We start from the raw sequence: 18,552 nt of genomic DNA on the forward strand, positions 1-18,552 counted from the left end.
GTCAGGACAGAGTCCTGAAGACCGTACTACATGTTGGAGTGCCCATGGGAAAATTGTGGTGGTGCTGGGGCCCGATCAGCAATGCCAAAACCAGAAGGAATTAGAGGAACAAAAACTCCCATCAGCAGACCTACACCGAGCATGCAGACATAACGAGATGCCGACTCTGCGCTGTAGTTGAGAAAGCAGAGACAGAGGGCCTCATTACGAGTATGGAGGTAGCCATGCCGCTTTTAGCTTTTAGCGGCATGGCTACCCCCATACCGGGTCCGGGTTCCTGAAATAGGGAATTACCGGGCCATGCTGACTTTTTCAGGCCCGGTAATTCCCATTCTCGGGACCCGGACCCGGTACATCCCCATTCCCATTTGAGCCCCCATAGGGCTCAATGGGAATGGGAAGAATGCTAACAACGGGCCCATTAATGACGGGCCCATTGTTAGCATCCTGGTCTGCTAGCGGGTCCTGCTAAGGACGCCTGGTTTTACCAGACGTCCTCAGCGGGTCTCGCGAGCAGACCTTGTAATGAGGCAGTAGAGGGATAACGGCACCGGCAGCTCTACCAGCGCCATTAACCCTGTACCGCCTGGGTTGTAATGAGGCCCAGACACTAGAGGAAGCAAATCCGTCCAGACGGCAAACCTCGTGAATCCACCCATGTCCTTTGAAGGTACCAAGGTAGATAAGGAGAGGGGGCGGCAATAGGGACTGTATGCATTACAGGAAAGGAACTGCAATTTTGACTGTGGGTCATGGAGAAAGCACAAACCTAACTTTTGTGAAGCATCAAGAAAGTTGCCAAATAGCGCCGGCACCAATCATTACGGTGACTATGCTACAGGCAAGCTGTGCTCGCGGGTGCCTTTCAATCAGCCAGGTCAGACCTGGCGGAATGAAAGGCACCCGCGAGCACAACTCGGAGTTTGCCGGTCCATGGCTTTTGAGTTTTGTAAATGTACTTTAAAGACTTTGCTGCACTAAAATATGTTGATGAGGTCACCTAGTTTAATCCTAGTTTTACACAGGCATCCAAGTGGAGACTAGGGAGGGATGACAGGGCCTAAATGCACTGGAGTAGGAAGTACCTTAAAAGTGTAACAATAGTGTGGAACAATTAACATGGTCGCTAACTCCTTAGACACCCACCTCCCTCTCACATGTTGCTTGCCTTATTTCAACATCTGTGCAGGAACAGAAGCAAAGAACCTGGGAGCCTGAATGCAGACAATGCAAATTCATTGCGCCTCATTATGAGTACAGCAGTGCAGGAATAAACAGTGGTAATGCATGAGCATTACCACTGCATTACCGCACCACCACACTAGAACTTTGGTGGTAAGGTGGAGGATTTTCTTCGAACAAAATGGTGGAGGTAAATCCTCCACCTTACCACCAGAAATCGGCAGAGTTACTGCCGGCGGTAATTCAGCCGAAATCCCCATGGAGTCCTATGGACGCCAGAAAATGGGGACTTACACCGTCACCACCACTTGAAATCTCGGGGTAAATCCGTGAAGTCAAGTGGCGGTAACAGTAAATTCGTCTCATGGTTTTTTGGCGGATTTAGCACCGGAATACCATCCAAAGTGTCATGAGGCCCAACGTTAAATTGTTTTTATTTGTAAAAGTAAACGTTTGGCAGGGATCGGGCGCTGTTTAGAGGAAGTGTGTCAAATGTCAGGGACATTTTTATTTTTGGGGCCAAGTGAATGCGTAGTCGCAAAAAGTGCTGAACGTTAGATATATTCTCTCTACCAGACCTTGGCCCTCATTACAACCTTGGCGGAGGACCATGGTGCTATTAGCACCATGGTCCATGCCGCTAAGGTTACGATTCCGCCATGGTGGATGGCGGAATTACCGCCCCATTCCAAGGTGAGTGGGGCGGTAATTCCCCATTCACCATTTGCCCTTCCCCATTTTTGCCCCCATAGGGCATAATGGGAATGGGGAAGGCGCTTACGGCACCGTAAATTACAGTGCCGTAATTAGCTCCAAAGTCCCAGGCGTTAAACACCAACACGCAAAGGGACACTTGTAATCAGGCGTTAAGGGTTAACGGCGCCAACGGCGCCGTTAAACCCTTAACGCCTGAGTTGTAATGAGGGCCCTTGTCCATTGACAAATATTTTATTTTACAAAAGAAAAGGATTTCACAGATTTTGCAGTGCCTGTGTGTGTCTTATTCAAACACTCTGGGGGTCATTACGACCCGGGCGCAAAGGGATACCGGGCACCGGTAATCACACCGGTGCCGGTAATCCCTTTGCGCCCTATTCCGATGTCCCTTTGCGGGTCCCTCTCTTAATGCCTGGTTTTACCAGGCGTTAAGGACGGGACCTGCAAAGGGATAACGGGGTCAATAACTACTGCAATTTACGGTACCGTTATTGACACCTTCCCCTTCCCATTGGGGGCTCAAATGGGAATAGGGAATGGCTTTTCAAATGGGGACTTACCGGTCCCGCTAAGGTCGGACTGGACCGGTAAGTCCCTATACCACTAAGTCGGTGGCAGTACCGGTATTGGTGCTAGTCATGGCGCTAATAGTGCCATGACTAGCACCAACCTCCGAATGAGGGCCTATATATATTGGAATAGCCAGAAAGACAGCCAGGGTCACAAACACATATGCTTCTATATCTATGTTACATCCTTTAGTTGGAAAAAAATGCATTTGTCACTAGTCGGGGTATATTTTGAGGAATTGGGGCACATTTTGAGATAAGGTTTATTTTGTGGGGGTTGGGGGGCTGAATTCATGGCCACATAAACAGGCTTAAAATTGGCTGCAGTTGATCAAAGTAGCATGCGCCACTGGCAAATACCTTCTTTCACAAGAAAACAATGTAACATACATTTTTGGGTGTTTGTGTATGTCTTATTCAAACCTATTCGTGGGAGGTGAAAAAGAGGGTCTGGGGGCACAAATAGAGACACTGAAATATCCATGTTAACCCATTTGTTGTAAATGTACATATTTGTGAGCGGTCAAGGTTATGTTAAGCAATTTGGGGCAATTGTGAGACGTGAATCGGCAGCCACTAAATGTCTCTAGTGTGTCTACAATTCCTCAACATAGCCCCTGACCCCTGCCAAAAGAAATTTTTTTTTACTAAGAAAACAATGTATCCTAGAATGTGCTTTTTTTAAAAATAAGATCAGGGGACAGGAGAGGAAGAAAAGGGAGAATGCATATAGACATACTGGTGATTGGGGGTGGAAGGGGCCTTCTTCTATTGTATGCCAATCCACCTCTCCAGCTATCTCTTCATCCCCTCCCAAACTTCCTCCCATTTCTGCTCACAATAAGGCACCACTGGGAGGGGGGCAGTGTTTTTTGGTTTAAACTGAGGAGCCCCTTTTTCTCCCGGTGGTGTTTTTCTAGAGTTTATTGGCTTCAGCTGAAAACCGGACAGGCCATTATAGAATGCTCCTCTTCAGTTTTCAGCACTCGCCCCATTATTTTAATGTTACCTTAGTAAGTCGCCTGTTTTCTTCTATTTTTGTAAGTTTGTTTTGTCCGTGGCGAATGTCCCTCTTCTTTCCACTCTCATAAACTGTTTTTATGGTTGTGCTTTTGTATAAGCACCCTTTGAGGGATTGCCTCCGTCATCTGTAAATTGTTATTGTAAGACAGTCCGCATCAAAACTGACATCCCTGCTCTTCAAATAAATACAGAAATGCAAAATACAGATGAAACAAGTGCAATGCTATAATATATTGTAGAGAGATTCTGGATTTTATTTTTGACAGCCAACATCAACATAAGTTGCAAAGCGCTCTTGTGTATTGATGTCGACCTGGCATGTATTGCAATGTTTCATGTGTTGCCCTGTTGAGTGGAGTGTAGATTCTACATTGCTTTGCAAATATTCCATAGTTTTGCTGTGAAATGCATGATTTCAAAACTGTTCAAAACCTTACTGGATTAGTTCAGGTGCGCTTGTTCAGGACAATTCAGGGACAAATGTACCCCCCTCCATTTTACAAATTCACTAGCTGCAACTGTTTTAGACTGTAGTGGCATTGTTGGAGGCGTGCGCGGAAGTCCACAAAGAGAGCTGGCTAAGTCTTGGTTAAGTCTTGCTTCCTCCTCTGACCACACATTGGGAGAACTCCAGTTCCCCCTAAAACCTATACTTTTTCCATAGTTTGCTCCAGCCCTGCCCCCACCTCTGCAATACCTGCCACCCTGCATGCTCGCCTAAGTGACAGGTATCATATAGAAGGCAGGTGGAGGAAAAGTAAGTTGAGGGGGACCAAGGGGCAATGTGAAGCCACTAGCCACATGATGTGACCCCTGGCAGTGGCAAATAGTGGTTTCTATCCCCTCTCTAATCTCTTGTGCCACAGTACTGTATTGGGAATTACAGACAATGAAGGGGGGTCCAGTATTGGTGTTTAGCATAGTCACTACCATATTTATTTCTTTATTTTTATTTATTTATTTTATTGTTCATTTGTAATGTGCCTATACACGTGTGTGTCTGAAGGCGCAACAAGGAAAGGGGGGCGGGAGGTGGGAACGATCCTACTAGGCCTTGTACATTTGGATCGTGCAAATTAAGGGTGATCCTTACGAGGTTGGAGGTAACCATGGTGCTATTAGCGCCATGGCTGCCTCCAAAACCTCACCGACTCCGCCCTGGTGAATGGAGCTATTACCGCCCCATTCCAAGGTTGGTGGGGGCGGTAATTTCCCATTCACCAGGGCCCTTTCCCATTCCCATTTGAGCCCCCATAGGGCTCAATGGGAATGGGGAAGGCGCTAATAACGGTACCGCAAATTGTGGTACCGTTATTAGCTCTAAGGTCCCTTTGAGGGTCCTGTCCTTAACGCCTGGTAAAACCAGGCGTTAAGGGAGGACCCGCAAAGGGAACTCGTAGTAGTGCGGTAAGGGATTACCAGTACCGGTGCCCTTACCGGTAACGTTAATCCCTTAATCCCTTACCGCCTGGGTCGTGATGAGGACTAAGGTATTTATAGTGCTTTTTATACCCTAGGTTGAATTTAAGCATGGATCCGGGATCTAAACAAATGTTGCTCAGCGTGGTCTTGCTTCCAAGATCTGAGCGTTGCCACTGCGCTATCCTCCCTCCACGCCATAGGGGGAAAGGCTTTAACAATAACACACAAGCATTAAGTCAAGGATGATCACAGTGAAGTGAACAAGCAGCTTGCATGCCGGCTTGTGCAGTTAGAGACCTGTAGTGCAGGCAAGTAGCTTATGCACTCATTCTTGTTCCTTGATCAGTGCTCACTAACAGAGAAGAAGTGGGTGAGGATTCAGAAGCTCACGTTCAGCGCTAGCAGGGAGAGACTTAAAGGCCATTCCACTGCTAAGTGCAGTTCTTTTGGACTATGACTCCCATGATCCCACGCCGTATGCTTGCGAGGGGTGATTGTATTTGTAGTCCAAAACATCTGGAGAGTGTGGTAGGTCAGAAGGAGGAGACAGACCAGTAGGTGCCATTTTCAAAAGGTTTATTCTTTTATTGTTTGATCAAAAAAATAAGATTTTACAATTCATTATTGTTTCTAGAGCATTTCGTCAGATGCTCGAAGCGAAACACAAAAAAAACAGATTTCTACTTCACTGTCGCGTAGATCTTACAAGTCTGTGACAGAACTTTTCTGGGGCCCGTTGATGTATCACGGTACAGATGAGTATGCTGAATTATCAAACCGCTTAGCTCTTCTCATTTAGTAGATTGTTCTCGATGTTTATTGAAACATAATAAACAAGAATGCCTAACTTGCTCTTTCCTACGGATTTCGCTACCTAACACAACTAAACTAGGGTGCTCGTATTCAATGTTGAAGTCCAAAGTAAAAGTCTGCCCTATGTCCAAATCTAATCTGTTCTCTTAGCTCTTCAGATTCTTATCCAGACTTCCTCTTATTCTTGACTGAGTCTCTGAATATATATTATGCTTCACAACTCTTCTTTCTTCTGTAGGACGAACAAATCTGTTCTGGGAAGAACCCTCTTTACTGTTGTTATTTATCTTCTCACTGAAAAAAGTAGGCTGAGTCTTTGTTTAACTCTGGATTTTCTTGAGATCTTTTCGTTCACTGGGACGAGTACGATGAGTCTCTGACAGTTTAACACTCTTCTTATATTCTTGTCATTCACTGGGACGAGTATGATGAGTCTCTGAGTGCTGAGGCATTGCTGGAGCGGGGGGCAGGGGGCTAAGGGGGTTATAGCCCCTGGTTTTTTGGGTGTAGCCCCGGATAGAATCTCAGGAGCTACAACCAAAAGGCTAGGTAGCCCCCTGTCCCGACAGTTCTGACATTAGCATAGCCCCGGGTCTTTTCCAGACCTAGCAACACCCCTCCTTGAGTGATTCACACTCTTTTTAAACTCTTGCCATTCACTGAGACGGGTGTGATTAGTTTCTGAGTGATTTTCACTCTTCTTAGAATCTTGCCATTCACTGGGACGAGTGTGATGAGTCCCTGTGTGATTCAGACTCTTCCTATACTCTTGCCATTCACTGGGACAAGCATGATGAGCCACACTCTTCTTATACTTTTGTCACTCATGGGGACAATTTTAATAAGTCCTTGTGTGATTCTCGCTTATCTTATAATCTTGCAATTCACTGGGACATGTAGGATTACTACAATCTTTATATTCAGTTCTCTGACAAACCATAAGTATGACTGTCCCATTTATCTTTTACGCCCCTTTCCCCGGGTGTCCCGCTCTCCCCTTTACCTTTTTTGTAATGGGGCTGCGTAACTGGGTCCGTTTTCTTCCTTGCTTCTGTTCCATTTTCCATCAGGACGGCTTCTCTCTCTTCTTTTGTTCTTCACTCTCTCCCTTTCCTTACCGCCACTTCTCATGCTTGGTTCCCTCCTGGGATTCTCTTTAATCTGACAGACCTGTCACGGTCTGTTCTCGGCGTGCTGCACTTCAGGCACATCAGGGTTGGGACTCCTCGCCAGTCCCATTTGAACGCCTCTCCAGGAACCACCAGCCGCTAAACAACTTCTCTCCAGCCTGTTCTCCAAGTAGTGCACTTTGCCAGCCGGTTTGGAATTCCGGGCATCTCTTCCTGGTTCTCTTGGCCCTCCTACTTTTATTACGCCATGCTGGGACTTCCCCAGCTTCTCACGATGGTCCTTCCTTTCTGTTGGAACTGGACTCTTCATAACTCCTTTAGGTTTCTTCATCTCAGTGATTGACAGGCAGGTATTCTTTATCACTTCAATGTTCTTACTCCTCACAGTACCAGGCGGATACTTTTCTTCTGTTGTTACTTTACAATAACAGATGTAAGAGTATTCTAGTTGTCTGTCAGTTGATAGGGTTGTACTGGATGTTTGAGGAATAGGACAAGGGAGCTGCTTATTAGAACTGGAGTCCGTATCCCAAGGAGAGGAGTCTCTCCCTGTGAGGTCCCGCTTACCACCACCCCTAAGGGGAATGTTGTTTAGTGGGTTCACCTGCCTAGCCTCACAGGATGGGGCTCTCCCTTGGGGAAAGTGATTGAATCCCTCGATTTGTCACAAGAGCCAAAGGCTGCAGACTTCTGCCGTAGTGCAAGAGGATGGTCACAAATTCTTGCCTGATAGGTGTTCGTTTAGGGTTTTGCCTAGGACAAGGGGGAAGTTCTTGCCTCGCAGGCATTTGGGGTGTCACCTAGGATAAGAGGAAGCACATATTCTTGCTGCATAGGTGTTTTGAGTATCCCTTGGATAAGGGGGAATTGTAAGTTCTTTCCTGATCAATGTTTTTGATATCTCCCAGAATGAGAAGGATCACAAGTTCTTGCCTGTTAGACATGTTGGGTTTTCCTTTGGGTGAGGGAAATCACAGTTTTTTTTTATCAGTTGGGCGTTTTGGGTATTCTCTAGGGGACTGGGTGATCAGAGGTTCTTTCCTGGCAGGCGTTTTAGGAATCTCCCAGGATAAGTGGAATTGCAGGTTCTTGTCAGCTGGGCCTTTTTTGTATCCCCTTGGAAAAGGGCAATCATAAGACATTGCCTGTTAGGCAATGTAGGTGTCTGTCACCTAGGGCACGGGGGAATCACAAGTTCTTGCCGTTTGGGCGTTTTGAAGGGGGGAATTGAATGTTGCTGCTTGCTAGGTGTTTTTGGTGACCAGTGTTCTCACCCATTGTCTATGCAGCATCCACTGCTTTGTGCTCCCTATGTTTTTGCTCCACCGTATGTTCCCCCACTCCCATAAAGGTGCAGCCGCTGCACACTGTTCACTGCTAGAGACACCAGCCCACTCCAGGGAGCCTCGGGGCATCTCCTCAGTGCTACCTTAAGGGCACACCTAGTGAGGCATTGCAATGGCCACACTGGATGGATGTGCCAGGTTGTCCATCACACACTCCACTAACCTTCCCGCAGTATACACTTCTCAACCTCATCGCTCAAACTGACTGCACATTTACCAACTAAACCACTTGCACACAGCAATTAGGTAACCCTCCTAATAGATTTCACACAACAGAGCGACACACTAGTACAATCAGCGTACATCTCACAGTCCCAGCCAGTGCATCCTAGCTCTACAGGCAGACACAGTCCCTTCTTCACACAAATGCCTCCATCCTCTTGGCACAGGACACCTAGAAAGAGGCCAGCACACAGAGCTCAGGATATTCCCGGTCTGCATGCATCAACACACAAGCAAATCAGTGCATGGTACGAACCCCAGTAATACAGCAGAACAAAAGCAAAGTTGGAGACTGCACACCCCACGCTTCCAGGAACGTGAGCCCTGAAGAAATCTACGCCCCGAGCAGCAAAAGCACTGCAATTCCCGCCCCTTTCCATCTCGTCGTCAAGGAAAAGCCAACCTTTTTTGTTACTCTGTTTCTTTGTGTGTCATGTTGCACCTTTTACCTTTTCCTTTATGTAAAAAAGTGTGCATTGTTAGGCTTATACCTAGTTGTCTTGTGAATTTCTATCTTAAACATTGTCATTCGCTCGGCCAGGAATGGCCTGGTTTAAGTGTAAGAAACCTGATTGCAGAAGTATTTCTTGTATTAGTATTTATTTGAAGAACAGGGATGTCAGTTTCGAACAACAATTACTTTCAATAACACATTTACAGATGGCGGAGGCATTCCCATTAAAACAGATGAAAACAAGTGGTGATCCAGTTTATGAGGGTATAAACAATTCAGACATATACTAGAGACAAAACAAAGCAAGCAGGAACAAACATATAGAGCATTAGTCTAAGGGGGCAAGGGCTTCAAACTAAAGAGGAGTACTGTTTCAATTACATTATTAGGCGTCACTGGATGCAGTAGAAGTGGGCAAAGTTCTACAGTATGTCTAAACCATCCACTTCACCATCTTGCAGAAGTCCGTAAAACAGGTCCTAATGTCTCCTAATTGACTTTCCTGTTAGCTGCACATCAGTTCCTGTCTAGCTCTGCGGCACGGGGGTGGGTGCATAAAAACGCTTGTACCGCTATTTCTCAATTGAACACAGTGCTAAGCTGGGAGTACTAGGAGCACAGAGGTTCTAAGGGAAGCAAAGGGGTCGTAACTGCTAACCATACAGGACATCCACACCTCTCACAAGGCCAACAACACAAGGTTTAATGGAAGAACCTTCCACTCCCTGAACACCTTCCCCCACACCTTAGACTAAGGAAACACTTTCTGAGGTTTCAGAGTGCCCTGAAGTGCTTCTTATGGATTTCGCTACTTGGGACACAACCCTCAACAGTCTCTATGTCTTCCATCCCCCAGCCACTTCACGCCATTATGGTCAACCCTCAACAAGTAGGCCCTGGCACTAACAGTGGCCTCACCCCAAGTTAACTGAGTGTCCCTCACCAGTAGACTTTCCAATTCAAATGTCCACCTTGTTTTGAGAACTTTGATGAAGGATTGACATGAAACTCTCTTTTCACTTTGGAAACTGAGGGCAAGTACTGCCACTAGCGTGTTTGGACTGAGCCTTCTTTTCCCCACAGTTCTACTCCTTGCTCCTCTCAAAGGGCCTTGACACTGCTGGGATTCTTTTTGAGAATATATCCTTGTAAATGGGCTAAGAGATCGAAATGAAATACACATTCATGAAGTGTGTCTTGAAATCTGGAGCGAGCCATGTAGAGCGAATCAGTTGGAAGGTATGGCCAATTTGGTGTAATGTCCTCACTGTGTAAATGTCTAATCAAAGTTCATTTGATGAGAACATGTAGGAAAGCTGCAGAGTGCATTGGATTGTTCTTTGCGCTAGCATGTCTGATGCAGTAAGGGGATATCTTTGTGTCGGTCTGACTTGGCCACCTTAGGTTCTTTTGGCTACCGCACAAAGGAAAACAGAAAGCTCTAAGAGGACGTGTTCACTGTCCTTGATGAAGGAAAATGAGGAGCAGAGCCATAGGATTTGCCACTGGAGCTAAGCTAGCTCGCAATGGCCAAAGCAGACCGTGAGAACTGCATTACTGAAGCCGGCCCATCTGGAGGGAGAAGGGCGGGCCAGCTGGAGCCCCACCCTTTCCGTCCCTATCTCTGCCCAAAATAAGTCCTTCCAGAAATGTCACAGCACTAAATTAAGGGTATCCCAGTTCTAAGAATCTCTCCCCGCCCCGTTCTCCGTGACGAGCTACAGTTGAGCCCGACAAAGCTGTAAAACAAATGCTCTGCAAAGTGCTGTCGGTTTGTTAGAGTCATCATAGTCAATTATGATTAATCCCTAGAAGGAGATAATGAGGAAACCATACCCAGCAAAACGATCATTATTTGCGCTGCAGCCAATGTTAAGGATACAGAACAAAAGCGTGTGTGTCCTGAGGAAGTGTTTTGCGCTTGGCCCACTGATCTGTGTCCATAAGTACTGGGATTAGTGTCAGTTTTGGGTCTTCCCTTTTTTGCCGTCCTTCGTGGCTAGAATCATCACGGATTGCTGGCCATCTCTTGCTTCCGCCGCCACAGTCCAGCCAGGGTCTCTATCTTCTCTTGGACAATGTCCAGACTAATCAGGATACAGCTGTCCAAATCAATTCCCTTCCAAAGCGCCTTATCTGTGCTTGAATCTCGCCTCTGTCTTTTTCACGTCAATGAGAATCTTTGCATGCACCGCTGAAAAGAGAAAGCTCCAAGCCACAGAAAACCTCATGTTGACTCTCGACGCCATGACTTTCCGCAGTAGAGATTGCATCGGCAACTCGTTCTGCACATTGACATACGGAGTATTCCATGATCCCTGTAATAATTGCAAATCACTGGAGAAAATTGATGTGGCAGAGAATGTTGGACAAGTTCAACGGGGAGCGGATCACAAAGCAAGGAATGTGCGCAAGAAGAGCAACAGATCTCTGGGTACCCTACAAAATGGAGTCAGGGAGTAGAGAACGTGTGGAGTGGATAGGGCAGAGATCTGAACGTTGATGAAAGCTTGACACTCAGATCAAAGTTAACTGGACTTAGCAGCCTGACGATGTATCCGTTCAAGGCAAACTCTAGTCCATGCATTCATTGTTCAAAAATTCAGAGGGGAAATTAAATCCCAGAATTGTCCAAACGGTGTAATCCATTCCAGGGTTTAGACTTTCCCTGACCAGTGGTGCAATGACCAATGGGCTGTTTGGGTTTTAACCTCCCCTTGCACCAAGGTTTTTGGTTACTTTATCTTGACCAGGCTGCTCTACAGATTTGTGGCAGGGCAGGACCCAGGCAAACGGTACCCGTGGGCCGGCGGCTGCGCAGTTAAGAAAGGCCCAGCAATGACTTATGTACAGCGTTTGATTGTTAGCAACCGCATTCGTATGCATACATGTTCAGGCCATTGCAATCGTGATTTGATGTTAGCACTTGCATGGGATTGGAAGGGCAGGGGGACACCGGACGGATCTCCTTAGGTGGGTGGTTTCAGACGTGAAGGAGAGAGTTAACTGTGTGTAACTTTGATGCTGAACCAGAATAGTCTAATAAGAACTGAGATGCCCCCACACCAGTAAATGTGCCCCCCCCCAAGGTACACCAGCTCCCAACATTTGAAGAGTTAGGATCGCCCGAATTGTTTGTCTAGTTGCACCGCTGTCCCTGCCTAACACAAAAAAGTCCTCAGTTCAGTCAGAAATGTTCCATGCAATCCTACTAAGCTCAACTAGGGTAAAACAGAAAAACGGAACAGGAGTTCGTCCCTCCCCACGTCTGCCACTGCAGGACCCCATCGTACAGGGAAGCAAAAACAAGATGGCCACCCTGCACCACTCAGTTTCATGGGGGCTATAATTGCGAACATCAAAAGGACCGAGGAGACGTCCCAGACCTTCAAAGAGCGGCACCTTGTTAATGGCAGCACCCATATGATCTAGGAATGCTGCCAGGCTTCCCCCAAACCTGTGTTGGCACAGGAAGGCATATCCCAAAGGCCTGTGCATGAGCAGTTTTCATGGCTGCCGCGGGTGGCTTGTGACAGAGAACACATAACTGAGGGAGCACAACACAACATCAGAATTCATAGGGGTGGGTCACATTACAATAGAGGACCTAACCCAAAGCTGCAAATTGACAATATGTTATTGTGGCTTGTACCGCGCACCACTGCCATTTTTCATGTTCTCCGGGCTCTCTGACAGATCTGAAAAGGAAGGGGGTTGAGATTATAAGTTAGTAGGGGGGAGAAGGAAAAGGGCATGAGACGTTGATGTGCTGTTGGTAGCTTCAGTTCGGAAAAAACGGTCACTGTGTGCTGGTTTGACCCGGGGTGTGCGTTGTGATCATTAACTGGCATAAGGGTGGGTCACAGAACATTGGCCACCAAATGAGTGGGGCAACCATGCTTTGGGACACATGGCGAAGCCACATACCATCACTGAACTGCATGCACATCATAGCATCACGGAGTAATGGGGCAGCAGCCTAGAGCATAAGGAAAGCGAACATCCTGCAACATTCCGGTAGGGCCACAGTGACCGGGGGCTGCAACTTCAGAGCATCTGCAAATGAGGGGAGAGAGAATGAATCATTGCATAACATGTGCATCACAGGGCATCGTGGACCTTGTGGCGGGGCCAAGAACATCAGAGAACATAGGGCATAGAGCAAGGGGCATAATGTAGTATGCGCGTCGCATGCATCAGGAAGCATCAGACTCTGCCACAGATGTACAGCATGATGTGGGAGCAAAACATAAAGCATAACATGCACATCACAGCATTAAAGGCCATAGGGGATAGAGCAAGGAGAATAGCATAACAGGCACAAGACATCAGAGATAATAGAGCAGCCAGCATAGCACAACCGGCACAAGACATCAGAGATCATAGAGCAGAACCATAGCATAAAAGACACATTACAAGACATCAGAGATCATAGACCAGCGAGCATAGCATAACAGGAACAAGACATCAGAAATCATAGGGCATAGAGCCGCGAGCATAGCATAACAGGCACTTCACAGGACATCAGAGATCATAAGGCATAGAGCAGCAACCATAGCATAACAGGCACAAGACATCAGAGATAATAGAGCAGCCAGCATAGCATAACCGGCACAAGACATCAGAGATCATACAGCAGAACCATGGCATAACAGGCACATTACAAGACATCAGGGATCATAGACCAGCGAGCATAGCATAACAGGAACAAGACATCAGAGATCATGGGGCATAGAGCTGCGAGCATAGCATAACAGGCACTTCACAGGACATCAGAGATCATAGGGCATGGAGCAGCAAGCATAGCATAACAGGCACTTCACAGGACATCAGAGATCATGGGGGATAGAGCAGCCAGCATAGCATAACAGGCACTTCACAGGACATCAGAGATCACAGAGCGGCGGAGAGCAGGGCCGTAGCACAACAGGAACATCATAAGACATCAGAGATCATAAGGCATAGAGCAGCCAGCATAGCATAACAGGCACTTCACAGGACACCAGAGATCATAGGGCATAGAGCAGCCAGTATAGCATAACAGGCACTTCACAAGACAACAGAGATCATAGGGGTATAGAGCAGCCAGCATAGCATAACAGGCACTTCACAAGACAACAGAGATCATAGGGGCATAGAGCAGCCAGCGTAGCAAAACAGGCACATCAGAGATCATAGGGCAGCCAGCATAGCATAACAGGCACAAGACATCAGAGATCATAGAGCAGCCAGCATAGCACAACCGGCACAAGACATCAGAGATCATAGAGCAGAACCATAGCATAAAAGACAATTTACAAGACATCAGAGATCATAGACCAGCGAGCATAGCATAACAGGAACAAGACATCAGAAATCATAGGGCATAGAGCCGCGAGCATAGCATAACAGGCACTTCACGGGACATCAGAGATCATAGGGCATAGAGCAGCAAGCATAGCATAACAGGCACTTCACAGGACATCAGAGATCATAGGGCATACAGCAGCCAGCATAGCATAACAGGCACAAGACATCAGAGATCACAGAGCAGAGAGCAGGGCCATAGCACAACAGGCACATCATAAGACATCAGAGATCATAAGGCATAGAGCAGCCAGCATAGCATAACAGGCACTTCACAGGACACCAGAGATCATAGGGCATAGAGCAGCCAGTATAGCATAACAGGCACTTCACAAGACATCAGAGATCATAGGGCATAGAACAGCCAGCATAGCACAACAGGCACATCACAAGACATCAGAGATCATAGGGCAGCCTGCATAGCATAACAGTCACAAGACACCAGAGATTATGGGGCATAGAGCAAGGGGCATAATGTAGTATGCATGTCGCATGCATCAGGAAGCATCAGACTTTTCCACAGATATACAGCATGATGTGAGAGCAAAACATAAAGCATAACATGCACATTACAGCATGAAAGGGCATAGGGGATAGAGCAAAAGAATAGCATAACAGACACAAGACATCAGAGATCATAGGGCATAGAGCAGCAAGCATAGACTAACAGGCACTTCACAAGACCTCAGAGATTATAGGGCATAGATCAGACAGCATAGCATAACAGGCACTTCACAAGACATCAGCGATCATAAAGTAGCAAACATAGCATAACAGGCACATCACAGATCATAGGGCATAGAGCAGCCAGCATAGCATAACTGGAACATCAAAAGACATCAAATATCATAGGGCATAGAGCAGGAACCATAGCAATACAGGCACATCACAAGACATCAGAGATCATAGGGCATAGAGCAGCCAGCATAGCATAACAGGCACTTCACAAGACAACAGAGATCATAGGGGCATAGAGCAGCCAGCATAGCATAACAGGCACTTCACAAGACAACAGAGATCATAGGGGCATAGAGCAGCCAGCGTAGCAAAACTGGCACATCAGAGATCATAGGGCAGCCAGCATAGCATAACAGGCACAAGACATCAGAGATCATAGAGCAGCCAGCATAGCACAACCGGCACAAGACATCAGAGATCATAGAGCAGAACCATAGCATAAAAGACACATTACAAGACATCAGAGATCATAGACCAGCGAGCATAGCATAACAGGAACAAGACATCAGAAATCATAGGGCATAGAGCCGCGAGCATAGCATAACAGGCACTTCACAGGACATCAGAGATCATAGGGCATAGAGCAGCAAGCATAGCATAACAGGCACAAGACATCAGAGATAATAGAGCAGCCAGCATAGCATAACCGGCACAAGACATCAGAGATCATACAGCAGAACCATGGCATAACAGGCACATTACAAGACATCAGGGATCATAGACCAGCGAGCATAGCATAACAGGAACAAGACATCAGAGATCATGGGGCATAGAGCTGCGAGCATAGCATAACAGGCACTTCACAGGACATCAGAGATCATAGGGCATGGAGCAGCAAGCATAGCATAACAGGCACTTCACAGGACATCAGAGATCATGGGGGACAGAGCAGCCAGCATAACATAACAGGCACTTCACAGGACATCAGAGATCACAGAGCGGCGGAGAGCAGGGCCGTAGCACAACAGGAACATCATAAGACATCAGAGATCATAAGGCATAGAGCAGCCAGCATAGCATAACAGGCACTTCACAGGACACCAGAGATCATAGGGCATAGAGCAGCCAGCATAGCATAACAGGCACTTCACAAGACAACAGAGATCATAGGGGTATAGAGCAGCCAGCATAGCATAACAGGCACTTCACAAGACAACAGAGATCATAGGGGCATAGAGCAGCCAGCGTAGCAAAACAGGCACATCAGAGATCATAGGACAGCCAGCATAGCATAACAGGCACAAGACATCAGAGATCATAGAGCAGCCAGCATAGCACAACCGGCACAAGACATCAGAGATCATAGAGCAGAACCATAGCATAAAAGACACATTACAAGACATCAGAGATCATAGGGCAGCCAGCATAGCATAACAGGCACAAGACATCAGAGATCATAGAGCAGCCAGCATAGCACAACCGGCACAAGACATCAGAGATCATAGAGCAGAACCATAGCATAAAAGACACATTACAAGACATCAGAGATCATAGACCAGCGAGCATAGCATAACAGGAACAAGACATCAGAAATCATAGGGCATAGAGCCGCGAGCATAGCATAACAGGCACTTCACGGGACATCAGAGATCATAGGGCATAGAGCAGCAAGCATAGCATAACAGGCACTTCACAGGACATCAGAGATCATAGGGCATACAGCAGCCAACATAGCACAACAGGCACATCATAAGACATCAGAGATCATAAGGCATAGAGCAGCCAGCATAGCATAACAGGCACTTCACAGGACACCAGAGATCATAGGGCATAGAGCAGCCAGTATAGCATAACAGGCACTTCACAAGACATCAGAGATCATAGGGCATAGAACAGCCAGCATAGCACAACAGGCACATCACAAGACATCAGAGATCATAGGGCAGCCTGCATAGCATAACAGTCACAAGACACCAGAGATTATGGGGCATAGAGCAAGGGGCATAATGTAGTATGCATGTCGCATGCATCAGGAAGCATCAGACTCTTCCACAGATATACAGCATGATGTGAGAGCAAAACATAAAGCATAACATGCACATCACAGCATGAAAGGGCATAGGGGATAGAGCAAAAGAATAGCATAACAGACACAAGACATCAGAGATCATAGGGCATAGAGCAGCAAGCATAGACTAACAGGCACTTCACAAGACCTCGGAGATTATAGGGCATAGATCAGACAGCATAGCATAACAGGCACTTCACAAGACATCAGCGATCATAAAGTAGCAAACATAGCATAACAGGCACATCACAGATCATAGGGCATAGAGCAGCCAGCATAGCATAACTGGAACATCAAAAGACATCAAATATCATAGGGCATAGAGCAGGAACCATAGCAATACAGGCACATCACAAGACATCAGAGATCATAGGGCATAGAGCAGCCAGCATAGCATAACAGGCACTTCACAAGACAACAGAGATCATAGGGGCATAGAGCAGCCAGCATAGCATAACAGGCACTTCACAAGACAACAGAGATCATAGGGGCATAGAGCAGCCAGCGTAGCAACACAGGCACATCAGAGATCATAGGGCAGCCAGCATAGCATAACAGACACAAGACATCAGAGATCATAGAGCAGCCAGCATAGCACAACCGGCACAAGACATCAGAGATCATAGAGCAGAACCATAGCATAAAAGACACATTACAAGACATCAGAGATCATAGACCAGCGAGCATAGCATAACAGGAACAAGACATCAGAAATCATAGGGCATAGAGCCGCGAGCATAGCATAACAGGCACTTCACGGGACATCAGAGATCATAGGGCATAGAGCAGCAAGCATAGCATAACAGGCACTTCACAGGACATCAGAGATCATAGGGCATACAGCAGCCAACATAGCACAACAGGCACATCATAAGACATCAGAGATCATAAGGCATAGAGCAGCCAGCATAGCATAACAGGCACTTCACAGGACACCAGAGATCATAGGGCATAGAGCAGCCAGTATAGCATAACAGGCACTTCACAAGACATCAGAGATCATAGGGCATAGAACAGCCAGCATAGCACAACAGGCACATCACAAGACATCAGAGATCATAGGGCAGCCTGCATAGCATAACAGTCACAAGACACCAGAGATTATGGGGCATAGAGCAAGGGGCATAATGTAGTATGCATGTCGCATGCATCAGGAAGCATCAGACTCTTCCACAGATATACAGCATGATGTGAGAGCAAAACATAAAGCATAACATGCACATCACAGCATGAAAGGGCATAGGGGATAGAGCAAAAGAATAGCATAACAGACACAAGACATCAGAGATCATAGGGCATAGAGCAGCAAGCATAGACTAACAGGCACTTCACAAGACCTCGGAGATTATAGGGCATAGATCAGACAGCATAGCATAACAGGCACTTCACAAGACATCAGCGATCATAAAGTAGCAAACATAGCATAACAGGCACATCACAGATCATAGGGCATAGAGCAGCCAGCATAGCATAACTGGAACATCAAAAGACATCAAATATCATAGGGCATAGAGCAGGAACCATAGCAATACAGGCACATCACAAGACATCAGAGATCATAGGGCATAGAGCAGCCAGCATA

The sequence above is a fragment of the Ambystoma mexicanum genome, chromosome 10, assembly GCF_040938575.1.
Source record: "Ambystoma mexicanum isolate Mex_15411 chromosome 10, UKY_AmexF1_1, whole genome shotgun sequence".
NCBI classification, from domain to species: domain Eukaryota; kingdom Metazoa; phylum Chordata; class Amphibia; order Caudata; family Ambystomatidae; genus Ambystoma; species Ambystoma mexicanum.